Source organism: Theobroma cacao, chromosome 4, assembly GCF_000208745.1.
Source record: "Theobroma cacao cultivar B97-61/B2 chromosome 4, Criollo_cocoa_genome_V2, whole genome shotgun sequence".
NCBI classification, from domain to species: domain Eukaryota; kingdom Viridiplantae; phylum Streptophyta; class Magnoliopsida; order Malvales; family Malvaceae; genus Theobroma; species Theobroma cacao.
The window spans coordinates 23,145,819-23,160,158 of NC_030853.1; the positions used below are offsets into that span (position 1 = coordinate 23,145,819).

At 34.7% G+C, this 14,340-nt stretch overlaps 1 pseudogene; it reads right to left on the bottom strand.

Moving 5' to 3' along the window:
• Nucleotides 8,687-10,069, bottom strand: LOC18602257 (annotated as a pseudogene).

The following is a 14,340-nucleotide window of genomic DNA, read 5'->3' on the forward strand; positions in this document are numbered from 1 at the left end:
GAATATTAAGGTGTCAAAATACAAAATATTATTTAATATTTTAATAAAAAAGCTAACTTAATTAAATGAGCTGGTTGAGTCTGAATTTGGGATTTCAAGATATCAATTGAGTTTGGCCTAAGTTGACCTAGCTAATGAACACCTTTACTGAAAAAAAAAAAGTATGATTATTTTTCCATTTTCTATAGAAACTTCACAATTAAAAAACCCTGATATGCTTAAGAAACAAAAATTTCTTGCTTTATTTCACTTAATCTTTTCACTTTTTAATGAACTCTCCAAAGTAAAAGAGGAGCTCTTTATTTTTGTGTCCCAAGCACACGAGCTAGAATATCTAACTGTGTTTGCAAGTAAATAAACAAAAATCTTACGTCTACCTTTTCCTTGACCACCGACAATTTATGGGGCAATTTGTAAAATTATGCCATTAATGTTTTCAATCCCTCCATTTTTTCTCTTTTCGTTTTTGATAAACGAAGAAAGCTTTAAGAGTTGAGTCACCAGGTATATAATCATAAAGAGAGCTATCTTGCTTTGGTTGAAGATGGGTTAACCCCTATGCAATTTACAAAAAAAAGTTGCTCAAGAAAATCTTTGGCAACAAAGACGAATAAAAAAGCCCTTATCCACATAAAGACAAACGGCCAACATAGGATCTTAACTAGTAACAAAACACCTAAAATTTGACAACTAGAACTCTTAAGTAGTCAAAGAGAAAATCAACACCAAATTAATTTACAGAATATGGTTGAGGTAGGTGGAGAAGTTGCAGTCACCAGTAAAGATGTAGCTAAGAGGTACAAGGCACTATCACAATTGGTGATAAGAAAAGTGACTTGGCCAACACCTGGACCTCTGCCATAGGACAATTGTTGCCAATACCTTGACCAACAATCTCTCCCTCAGTAATTGCTCTTGTTAAGAATCGAACTCGTGACCTTGGCTTTGATACCATTTGTAGGACTTTAGATGCTACCATTTTGCTTAAACTAATCAGTGATAGAAAAGACGTATACCCTAGCCTTATACTACATTTAACACATAAGTGCCCACAGCATTCGATTGTGACTCGTCCAACACCCGAACTTTTGTCACAGGACAATTGCTGCTAATACCTTAAACAATAGTATTATGACATATGACTCACCAAAAGAAGAGTGAGACAAGTTAAAAGAAGAGTACCATGGGAGTGATCAAACACGTCAAATACAAGTATTAAATCTGTTAAAGGAATTTGAAGTCTTGAAGATGAAGAAGGATAATACGATAAAAGAGTATTCTAATAAGGTCTTAAAAGTGGTCAACCAGCTTAGGCTTCATGGAGAAGATTTGCTTGAGAAATGTATAGTGAACAAGGTTCTTGTGAGTGTGTCAGAGAAGTTTGAAGCCAAAATATATTCTCTGAAGGACTCTAGAGACCTAGCTAAAGGCACTATCACATAGCTTGTGTATGCTATTCAAGCTCAGGAGCAAAGGACAACCATTTGACATGAAAACCATACTAAGGAAGCTTTTATGGCAAGATCAAAAGGCAAGTCTTTTCCAAGGAAAAAGAAAAATGATGGTGATAGGAAAAAGAAAAGGAAGAATGTTAATGAAAAAAAAACCAGTGAAGTAGAAAAACCAATATTGCAAGAAACATAATCAAACTGAAAAGTTTTGTTAGTTTTGACCAAATGTTAAATGTAGATCTTGCAATCAACTTGGTCATGTGGAGAGAGTTTGTAAAGCTAAAGGAGCTGCAAATGAATAGAAGGCAGTTATGATGGAAGAAGAAGAAGAAGTTCTCTTTGTAGTACAAAAAGATTCTGGGGTTGAAAAGAATGATACTTGGCTGATCGACAATGCATGTTCTAGCCATCTGACTAGGAATGAAGCCCTATTCACTACATCGGATAGAAGCTATAGGTAAAAAGTCAAAATCGATAATAGTGATTATTTTCAAGTTAAGGGTATTGGCATCATTGGAGTTCAAACTTCATTAAGACTTGGGTACATTTCTCAAGTTTTATATGTTCTTGAAGTTAGTCAAAACCTTTTAAGCATTGGTCAGTTGCTTAATTGTAATTATGAACTAGTTTTTAAAGACCTAAGTTGTTTTGTGTTTGATTCTTCTAGGAAAAAAATTTTTACTATACCTATGAAAGGTAAATGTTTTCCTATTGATTGTATGGAGGTTCAGCAATGTAACTATATGTCTACTGATGATGATAACAAAAAATGGCACAGGAAGCTTAGGCATATAAATTATAAATCTATTAAAATGATGTCTACTGCAAACTTAGTTGATGGCCTTCTTAGAATCACATATTGTAATCGTTTGTGTGATACATGTATGTATGGTAAGCATGCTAGAGAACCATTTCCTAAACATAGCAAGTCAATAACCATAGATATTCTTCAAGTGGTGCACTCAGATATTGGAGGACCAGTTAAAACGGCATCACTAAGAATTATTATGTGCTATTCATAGATGATTTTAGTAGATTTGGTTGGATCTATTTTCTCAAAGCTAAATCTGAGGTTTTATGTTGCTTTATTAAGTTTCTTGATATGGTTGAAAAGGAGTCAAGCCATGCCATTAAAGTTTTGAGAATAGACAATGGCAAAAATTATACCTCAGGAAAGTTTGAAAACTATCTAAGTAATAGAGGAATTAAGCACTAGCGTACCATCACATAGAGCCCCTGATAAAATGGGGTTTGTGAAAGGAAAAATTGTACACTTATAGAGATGGTTTGATGCCTTTTATTTGAGAAAAAAATGCCTAAAAGTTTTTGGGCAAAAGCTGCTTATGTTGCAACTACTTTATTTAATATGTTTCCTACCAGGGCACTCAACAATATAACTCCATATGAGGTTTGGTACAAGTCAAAACCAAGTGTCACTCACTTGAGAGTGTTTGGTTGCATTTGTTATGCACATATACCTCAAGCTAAAAGAACAAAACTTGATGCAAAGTCACAGTTGGTTATTTATATTGGTTTTGGTGAGACTGAAAAAGGATACAGACTCTACAACTTAGAAACAAAGAAAGTTTTTATGTCCAAGGATGTAAAGTTTGAAGAAACTTAAGGTGGAATTATGGAAAAAAGGAGATAGAGAAATCAATCAACATTGATGTCATAGTTGATTCAGATATTGAAGGTTATGTGTTGGATGATGAGAACATTGATGAATTACCTGTGAAAGGTACCAAAACTCTACAAGATGTTTATGAAAGATGTAATGTGGCATTACTTGAACCGGCAACCTTCAATGAAGCTCAAGAAAGCGAGGAATGGAGACAAGCAATGAAGGCTAAGATTTATATGATTAACAGAAACAATACCTGGACTCTAGTACAAGACTAAAGAATCAGAAAGTGATTGGTGTGAAATGGATTTTTAGAGCTAAGTATAATGCAGATAGAATTATAAATAAATACAAGGCTCGACTGGTAATAAAAGGGTACTCACAAATGTATAGGGTTGATTACTTAGAGACTTTTGCTCCAATTGCAAAGCAAGATACAATTCGATTGCTTGGGGCTTTGGCTGCTTGGGAAAGCTGGAGGATCTGGCATATGGATGTAAAGTCAACATTTTTGAATGGTTTACTTACAAACAACATATTCACTTAACAACCCGAGGGGTTCATCAAACAAGGAGATGAAACTAAAGTCTACAAGTTAAACAAAGCCTTATATGGGCTTAAGCAAGAATCAAGAACCTAGTACGAGAGAGTGATTCCTATCTTAGCAGTAAAGGATTCAAAAGAAGTGATACAGAGTATACTTTTTATGTCAAGAAAATAGGTGAAAAAGCTTAGTTGATTGTTGCTATATATGTGGATGATCTACTTATTACAAGTCCAAGTGGTGATGAAATAATAAAGTTTAAATCTCAAATGACCCAAGAATTTGACATGACTGATTTTGGTGAAATGTCATATTTCTTGGGAATGGAGGTGATTCAAGGAACAAATGGGATGAAAATTTATCAACACAAATATGCCAAGGATCTGTTAAAGCGATTTAAGATGGATGCATGTAAAAAGGTTAGCACACCAGCTGTGTTTAGAAACAAATTATGGAAGAATGATGGTAGTCCTGAAGTAGATGGGTACAGGTTTAGAAGCATGATAGGTTGTCTATTATATCTAACAGCAACGAGACCTGATATTGTTAGGATAGTCTTGAATTGTGATTTAATTAGGATTGTTTAATTCTAATTAAATTAGTATACCTTATAAAATAGTCTTTAAATCTAGTTAGACTAGAATAACAATTTCTAATTCTATTAGGATAAGATTTCTAATTAAATTAGGATAAGGTTATTGTATTTGGCAGTATAAAAGGACCCTATGGGTTAAAGAATAATCATCACCTAGATTTAGAGAGAGTGATTTAGGTGTACGTGGGATAAGGGTTATGAGTTTGAGACTGTTTTTTGTAATCTCCTGATTTTTCTCTTAGTGGATTTTTCTCTGTTGCTGTGCCCGTGGACGTAGGTCATCAAAAGACCGAACCACGTAAATTCTTGTGTTCTTGTGGGTGTGCTTGATTTCTTTCTTTCTTTATTCTATTGATTGGGTTAGATCTTGGGCAATTCTTTAGAGACAATTCCGTAATTTCCCAACAGACTGGTATCAGAGCTTCAAGGTCTTGGATCAATCTGAATCTCGCTATGGCAACTTCGTCGACCAAGTATGAGATTGAAAAGTTTAATGGAAGAAACGATTTCAGCCTGTGGCGTGTTAAGATGCGCGCATTGCTAGTGCAACAAGGACTGTTGAAGGCACTGAAGGGAAAAGAGCATCTTCCCTCGAATTTATCTGATGGTGAGAAAGATGACCTTATGGAAAAAGCACATAGTGCTATTCTCCTTGCTTTGTCTGATGAGGTGCTAAGAGAAGTCACGGATGAAGAATCTGCTGCTGCAGTGTGGTTTAAACTCGAAAGTATTTATATGACCAAGTCCCTGACGAATCGGCTTTATATGAAGCAACGATTGTATACTCTCAAGATGAGTGAAGGTACGTCCGTTAATACCCACATTGATGAATTTAATAGAGTTATTCTTGATTTAAAGAATATCGATGTTAAAATTGAGGATGAGGACCTAGCCCTAATTCTTTTATGTTCTTTGCCTCCATCGTATGAAAATTTCGTGGATACTATGCTTTACGGCCGAGACACTCTCACTTTCGAGGATGTAAGGGCATCTTTAAATTCCAAGGAATTAAAGAAGAAAGTTGGTGGTATTCGGAATGAAAATCAAGCAGAAGGTTTGGTTGTAAATAGAGGTAGAGGTAAAGAGAAAGGCTTAGACAGAAAAGGTAAATCTAGAGCAAAAGGGAAAACTTGCTGGAATTATGGTCAGAAAGGGCATTTTCGTCAAGACTGTATCAAATTCAAGGATGATGAAAAGTTTAATAAGTCTGAGAATACTGCAAACGTGGTTGGAGATGACTTTGATACTTTTGAGGAAACTGATAATGTTCTTGCAATTACTAATTGTAACCTGATGGATACATGGATCTTGGATTCGGCTTGTTGCTTTCATATATGTCCTAGGCGTGATTGGTTTACAACTTATCAATCTGTTAATATGGGCACTGTACAATTAGGAGATGATTTCTCTCTCTCAGTTGTTGGAATTGGCACAATTAGAATCAAGATGTTTGATGGTATGGTAAGAACACTTGAGGTAAAACATGTCCCTGACATGAAAAAGAATTTAATATCCTTGAGTTTGTTAGATAAGAAGGGCTACAAATATAGTGGCCAAGATGGTGTCTTGAATGTATCTAAAGGAGCCTTAACTATCATGAAGGGCAAGTTATCCGGTGACCTTTATTGTCTAGTGGGAAACACGGTCATTGAAACTGTTTCTGTGGTCTCATCTAATGATCCTGAAGATGATGTAACACGTTTATGGAATATGAGATTTGGTCATATGAGCGAGAGAGGGATTAGAAAACTAAGTAAGCATAGTTTGCTGTGTGGTCAAAAGAGTGGAAAGCTAGATTTCTGTGAGCAACATAGAGTGAAATTTAGCACTAAAACTCATCAAACCAGGGGTACAGTAAACTACATCTATTTAGATTTGTGGGATCCTTCTCCGGTGGTATCAAAAGGTGGATCATTATACATGTGGATCTTTATTGATGATTTTTCAAGAAAGGTGTGGACGTATCTTCTAAAGGCTATGAGTGAAGTGTTAACCACCTTTTTGCATTGGAAGGTATTGATCGAGAAGCAGACTAAGAAAAGGATCGAGAGCTTTCGAACAAACAAAGGTTTGAAATTTTGCAAAGGTGAGTTTGGTCTATTCTACAAGAATGAGAAAATCGTTAGACATCGCACTGTCGACAAAACACCATATCAAAACGATATTGTAGAATTGATGAAGAAAACACTTTTGGAGAGAGCAAAATACGTGTTCTCAAATGTTGGCCTAACCAAAGTATTTTGGACAGAAGCTATCAACAAGGCTTGTTACTTGGTAAATCGGTCTCCATCAACTGCAATTGAATTTAAGACTCCCAAGGAAGTTTGGTCTGGTAAGCCTGCTGATTATTTTATATTGAGAGTATTTGGTTGTCCTGTTCATGTTCATGTGAGTGATGGTAAACTTGAGTTGAGGGCGACAGAGTGCATATTCCTAGGCTATGCATATGGGGTGAAGGGTTATTGGTTGTGGTGTACTGATTGTAAGTTCCCCAAGTTTATGGTGAGTCGGGATGTTACCTTTGACAAGTCTGCATTACTTTGTGGGATAAAGTCTAGAATTGCAAACACATCAGACCAAGAAGTTGGCAAGCAGGTGGAGCTTGAAATCAATGCTCTTGTGACAGTGCGAGATGATAGTGAAATCCAGAAAGAATTGCAAGAGGTACAAGAATTGGTATCTCAACGAAGCATTACTTGTATTGATGGTGATTTTGATTCTTATGTTTTATTTGTGGAAGTAGAGATTGAAGAGCCTTACTTTTATCATGAGAAAATTATATATGTCGAGTCTTCTAAGAAGATTGAGTCTCTACACTGGGATCAAACATGGGAGCTTGTGAAAACACCTAAAGTTACTATTGAAGTTGGCTTAGTGTGTGAAGGAGGTGCAAACATTAGTCGTAATGTGGTTGGCTTCTCCAAATCAGATTTTGCTGGTGATCTAGATAGTAGAAGATCTCAAACGGGGTATGTGTTCACTCTCTCAGGATCTGCAATCAGTTGGAAAGCAGTTCTTCAATCAACCTTTGCTTTGTCTACAACTGAAGCTGAATATATGGCTGTGACCGAGGCAGTGAAGGAGGCTTTGTGGCTTAAAGGCTTGGTTAGTGATCTTGGTTTTGAACAAACACAAACAGTTGTGTTTTGTGATAGTCAAAGTGCTATACATTTGACTAAAAATCAGATGTTTCATGAGAGAACCAAACACATCCAAGTCAAGTGTAACTTCGTTCGAGAGATTATTTCTAAAGGTGAGATTGTAGTAAAGAAAATAGCTACAGATGAAAATCCGGCAGAAATGCTAACTAAGTCAGTTTCTGGGATAAAGTTCAAGCATTGCTTGGAACTTGATCGGTGTTCGTAGTGCTTTAGGCCAATTGGGGCAGTGGCGGTGTCGATAGAGATTGGTTCGTAAGGTGGAGCTTGGTGAATTCAAGCCTAAGGTGGAGATTTGTTAAGATAGTCTTGAATTGTGATTTAATTGGGATTGTTTAATTCTAATTAAATTAGTATACCTTATAAAATAGTCTTTAAATCTAGTTAGACTAGAATAACAATTCATAATTCTATTAGGATAAGATTCCTAATTATATTAGGATAAGATTCCTAATTATATTAGGATAAGGTTATTGTATTTGGCACTATAAAAGGACCCTATGGGTTAAAGAATAATAATCACCTAGATTTAGAGAGAGTGATTTAGGTGTACGTGGGATAAGGGTTATGAGTTTGAAACTGTTTTTGTAATCTCCTGATTTTTCTCTTAGTGGATTTTTCTTTGTTGCTGTGCCCGTGGACGTAGGTCATCAAAAGACCGAACCACGTAAATTCTTGTATTCTTGTGAGTGTGCTTGATTTCTTTCTTTCTTTATTCTATTGATTGTGTTAGATCTTGGGCAATTCTTTAGAGATAATTCCGCAATTTCCCAACAGATATTATGCAAACCGTAAGTGTGCTTTCCAAGTATATGAACTCCCCTTCAGAAATTCATTATTCTACTGCAAAGAGAGTGTTAAGGTACCTAAAAGGAACCTTGAATTTTGGAAATGTCGACTGCAAGAAAGATAGTTCAAAGTTGCAGGGGTTTAGTGACAGCGACTGGGCAAGCTGTTTAGATGATTCTCCAAGTACTACTGGATATTGCTTCTCATTCAACAGTGGTATGTTCTCTTAGAATTCCAAGAAGCAGGAGCTGATTTCACAGTTGTCTGCAATGGCTGAGTATATAGCTGCTGCTTCAGCAGTAAACAATGCTTTATGGTTGAGAAAGGTGCTAAATGATTTGGGTTTTGCTCAAACAGGAGGGACAGTGCTCAAAGTAGACAATTAGTCAGCAATAGCAATTTCAAAAAGCCCAATACTACATGGAAGAACAAATCACATCACAGTGAAATTCCATGATACCCGTGACGCAGTAAAAAATGATGAGATTGTTTTTCTTAATAGTATGGTGACAGCACGTTAATTAGTTGACAATGTAATACACACAATAAATAAAATCAAAAGAGATTTTTTTACACTTGAACTGAACAATTGTGAACTGAATACAACGAGTGAAACAATTTTCTTAAGGTCCATAGAAGAGTTAAGACCTCTTATTCAACAACAAGTACGAAAGATTACCGATGCTTAATTTAAGAAAAAAAAATTGATGAGAAATTGGAGTTGGAGAGCAACAAAGCACAAACAGCTTCATCAGTTTACCTTCCTGCAGTTGACCCGAATTTGTCCTTGCTTTCCGGTCAAAGGCTTAATGTTTCCCATCTTAATCATAGACTTAGCGAAATCATCCCAGAATGCATCAGGATTCAAGCTGTAAGTCTTAACAAGTTTATCAGTTGAGCCACCGTTGAAAAGTGCCTGATCTGAGGTGAGTAGTCCCCTCTTCTTCACCAAGTTCTTGAAGTATGCAGTGTCAAAGCGTGCAGGCGTTGGGTCCAAAGGAGCGAGGCTAGTGTTGCCTCCGACAAGTGGGCAAGTTGCTCTTCGCTCTTTAGCAAAGGCAGGGTCAATGTTTGTGGCATTGTAAATTCTGTTCCTAAAGATAGAACATTGTGACAGCCCAATGGTGTGGCCACCAGAGAGCGCTACGAGATCTCTTTGGTTCAGGCCCTGATTCTTAAGTTGTTGATCAATGCAGGGAGGTCCATGGATGCAGATGGAAGTACAGTGTCTGCTAGGGTCCTGCTAGCTGTGGTTGAATCTCTCCTACCCAAACGAACCTTCCATGATGGGCCTCCTAGCTGCAACCATGACAAATTTTATTAGAAATGCTTGTTATAAATACAACAGACAAATATCTGATAATGAAAATGAGTTTGACTTTACCGCAACTACAGAATCTCGAGCTGCGACAGCCAAGATATCTGCACAAGAAACCACCGGGCGTCCGCAAACTCTGTCGACTTCAGCCTTAATTTGGTCTACCACTTCAAATCCTCTCACAGAATTAAAATTTCCACGTGCATTTTTCTCGCTGTCCATAGTAGATGTAGAATCCAAAAGAAGTGAACCGTCACAACCCTGCAATAACATAATGCACGAAACTTAGAAAATACAACATAATTAATGAATGACAAAGATAAAAGGTTTGAATTGATTGTACGAACATTAACGAAGCAGTCGTGGAAATGCAGACGAAGCAAAGAAGCTCCCATGCGCCGCTCCCTGTGGACAGCAGCCTGTACTATTTTCTTGATGGCCGGCAAAGCTTGGGGACAAACCTTGTCATAGAATTTGGGAGACAAGGAAAAAACGGTAGTTGCAAGGGCCAACCAGACGAAAGCATGAAGAAGGAAATTAGTGTGTGAAGCCATGAGGAGTAACTAGACTTAAATTTGCTTAATTTCTGTTTGAGGTTTCTGTTGTGACTCTTCGGGGTGGTGGGAGTCGATATTTATAGGTAGAGAGTTTGATATTATTTTGAACTGCATGGATTTGTGTAGTTTTGGACTTTTGCAAATTATTGGACTTGTTCTTAGGAGCTTTTGTTTACTAGCTCAAATGGCTTGGCCATTCAGGCAAGCAACTAGGAACATTCACCTCGTTTTACAGTACTGCAACTACTGACTACAGGAAGATTTCTCATTAAGGCATGTGCTAAATACTTCATTACGTGGTTGGAGGCTTCAGGCTTGGCCACTGGCGGCTTGGCGAGTTCCGCTTTTCTGACATTTTTCCTTTGTTTTCCGAACATTATGACTAACTTTTTAATTATTTGCTTGTTCGCTAATCTTAGGAGCTTTTGTTTACTAGCTCAAATGGCTTAGCCATTCAGGCAAGCAACGAGGAACGTTCACCTCTTTTTACATCATAAATCAGGCTGCCAAAATTATGAATAAATATTGGAACGTGAATATGGACAGAAATTAAAGCTGAAATTTGGAGTTTAAGTCTACACATAAAAGATGCTAATCAACGTTTAGCCAACAGACAAGCATAGCGCTTACGGTATTTTTTTTTCTTTTGAAAAGCAGGATATGTATATTAATCAAAGAGAAAGACGAACATGGGACAAAAGAGGGGGAAGCAGTGGTTAACAAAAAGAATACCACTTTATAGTCCCCAATATACACTACCAGTCCTGCTCAATAGCTAGCTGGACAGAAGACAAAAACAACCTGTACAAAGAGGAGGCCCATTCAACATACATCCAAGCACATGTCGAGAGAAAGGAGGAAAGAAACTCACGGCCAACATTACAAAAAGCAGCAGAAAAATGACTCAAGACAGAAGAACGTAACAGAAGTAGGAACCCAAACGCACGCCCAAGAGACAAGCTAATTATTCACATGAATCCAGAGCAAGGGCTCTGAGCGCTCACGGTATTTTAAAGAAAGGCTAATGTTCTAGCTACTCTCCATCGAAAATAAAAGGTTTTACAGACAATATTATACATGTTTTTTAATCTTAATTAAAAAATCAAAATTAATTTTACATTTATAAGTATTTGAAAAATGTATATAATACACAATAAACAAACAAAAAAATAGAAAAAAAAATATTTAGGGCGATTTTACCCTTTAAATAATGGTGTACATATATTTATGGACTATATAAATACATACGATCGACAAGTAATATAAAAAATTCATATTGAATATTAACTTAATTCCATAAATTAAGTGAGATATAATTCAAACTATTGTCTTTTCATGTTCGATGCTAGTTATTAAAAGTCAAATATGTTTCTTTGAGCTGTCATCAATATCTTTTTGAGTGGCAGTTATGTTGTAATTGTACAAGTTTTTTTATCCAAACCGAGTTTTAATTCATGAGAGTTTTTGGCCAATCAAACGAGTTTAATAAAATTTTTTTTTTAATAAAAAAGTCAAATATGTTTCATAGTAGAAAAAATTATATATCTCATGGCTGCATCCATCATTCTTTTTTTGGGGTATGCACCCTTCATTGCTTTGTTTAATTGTTTGAAATAATGGGTAAAGTTTTAACCAATAAAATTTTACTCTAACATTAAAAGCTTAGATCAAGAGTAATTGAAAAGCTCTAAATTCAAATAATATATCCTTTCATCTTGTTTACATATGTAATCTAAAACTGTTTCCCCTTCACCTCTTCCTATACTAAATACTTTTTGAGAACACTCTACTTGACTATAGGAAGATTTCTGGCTAGTTACCTAAAGCATGCATGCGTTTGGAGGCTTGAGGTTTGGCCGCTGGCGTCTAGCCAAGTTGCGCTTTTCTGACCTTCTTCACTACGTTTTATTAGCTTGTTCATTAATTTCTGTTACTTATTCGACTTTGCTTTGAGTTCTTCTTTGCGACATAAGAATATAATTTAGGATTTGAAAAGATGGTCTTAATTATCAATTTTATCTTCTGCACATGTTCATGCATGGTAACGTACACAGGGCGAAACACGAACCTCAACCCAAATGACCACCAAACTTGTACAACAAAATACCAATCAATCAAGTCAAATACCTGCAGCCTCGCTTGAGGCCTTTCAACCCGCTCCTTTGCTAAATGATTAGCCTCCCTTTGTGTGTGTTGGGTGCCCCACCTCTCGATCTTAGATAAAATTTATTCAATAAATAGTATATAAGGTTGCAAATTCTAAGCAGGTGTGGCGCAATAATCTCAACTACTTAAAATTAAATATTCAAATAATTTTTTATTGCAATTAAGAAAAAATTTTATTAAAATTTTATTTTTCTAACTCTTTGAAATGTAAAATTTTTAATTAAATTTTTATATATAAATTGAAAAAAATACAGTAATTGGTTTTACATTTAAGAAAAAAAAAGTTATTAAAGATAATTAAATATATATTACTGTTACTTGATTGGAAATAGAAAAATTAGTTGAGAATTAATAGTATTATGAGATTTGAAAATTGATAAAGAATTAATAGCATGGTGGGAATTGAAAATCGATAAAAAATTGATATTTATTATGCACGTAATTAGACAAGTAAGAAAATATGTCACCTTATTAATTATCTTGACTTTTACATATTTTTAATGGAAGTAAGAGAAAATATATATTTATTAGGCACTTCATTTAAGAAAGGAGAAAAGATGAAAATATTTTATTAATTTTTAAATTATTTTATATTTTTAATATAATTAATTATATTATTATAAAATTATAAGATCTTTGAAAAGTTGAGCCTAAAGCAAAGGCTTTGGTAGCTTTATACTATAGTCAGCCCTATTTCCATGGTATGGATGTAAATTGTGCTATCTAACCCAAGGCATTGGTTGAGTCACTCTTATTAATCAAGCATTGCAATGTAGTCCATTTGTATGCAACAAAAATTACCACGGCCTCTTTAATTTCAAGAAGCTTAGTTGTATTAAAATCCAACGCTTTCACCACCCTTGTCTCATCTCTAAGGGGCCCTCTAATGCCTACTTTCTCCTACTTACCTTTAGAAAACCCATTCAGGTTAAACTTCATCAAACCCAGTGATAGGGATGACCACGGCTTTGCTCCTTGCGGTTCATTAGTCATGTTAGGGTGCCAAATGATGTATGTGATGACATAATTCGCTTTGGGACACTAACCCTTATGATGCTTATTCGCAAGCTTATCTATAAAATTAGTTCGTTCCTTGCCGAAGAAATAATATGACAAAATTCTGGCGTTCCTATCACTCTCAACTATCCACCTTGATATCAATTTTTTATGTCATTCTCTTTCTTCTATCTGATACAAATTCCACAAGGCTGTTCTCATCTTTGCAACTATCTCTTGGCAAGAGTTGAATTTCAGCTTCCAAGTTGCTTACGTTCGTGCCTATTTAGCTTGGTTTTTTTTAACTTGTTTATTCTTTAAAAACAGAAGCCAAACTAAATAGAGATTTTGAGAAATTTAAAAAAAAAAACTTTTTTTAAAGAATAAAAGTTTACAAAAAAACTTTGGAAAAAGCAGCATATGAGTTTTCTCTCCTCTTTTTTAAAATCAAGCTAGTTTTTTAAGATTTTTTTTTTTAAAATGTCATCATCTATCAAAAATAATCTCAACATTATCCGTTTCTATTTTTATGTGATTTATTATTAATTATAAACTTTATGTTATAAAAAACTACCTTTTATATTTTCAATATTTTGTTTTAAAGAAATAAAAAAGTATAAAGTTAACTTTTTTATTGTGAATAAAAAATTTTATGATTAATAAGTTATTTATTAAATACTCTTTATGGTAATTTTAATCAAAATTAGAGTTTATATAAATAGTTTTGTCAAACAACTTATATATAAAAAAACTTATAAAAGTAAATTTACCAAACAGACTTAACTTAATTTTAAAAACTATTATTTATCATAAAATTTTCATAATAACTTTTAAATTAAAAAATACATGAAAAATACATGTATAACTAAGTTTTGAATTAGTTTTAAATTGGATGTTTAACAAAAATGAGAAAATGGTTACAGTATATAAAATCAATGTAATATCAATTTACAATATACTTGGTGCATATTAAAGTTATTATTCTAATTTAGTTCTTTAAAAATATTGTTAATTTGCTTTTGTTTTGAATATGTGTAGACACCTAAATAAAAAAAATTTAATTAAATTAAATAAAATAAATAAAAAATAAAAAAAAATGGGGCCCAGCCATCCCATCCCCCACCCACTACGCGTGATGGGGG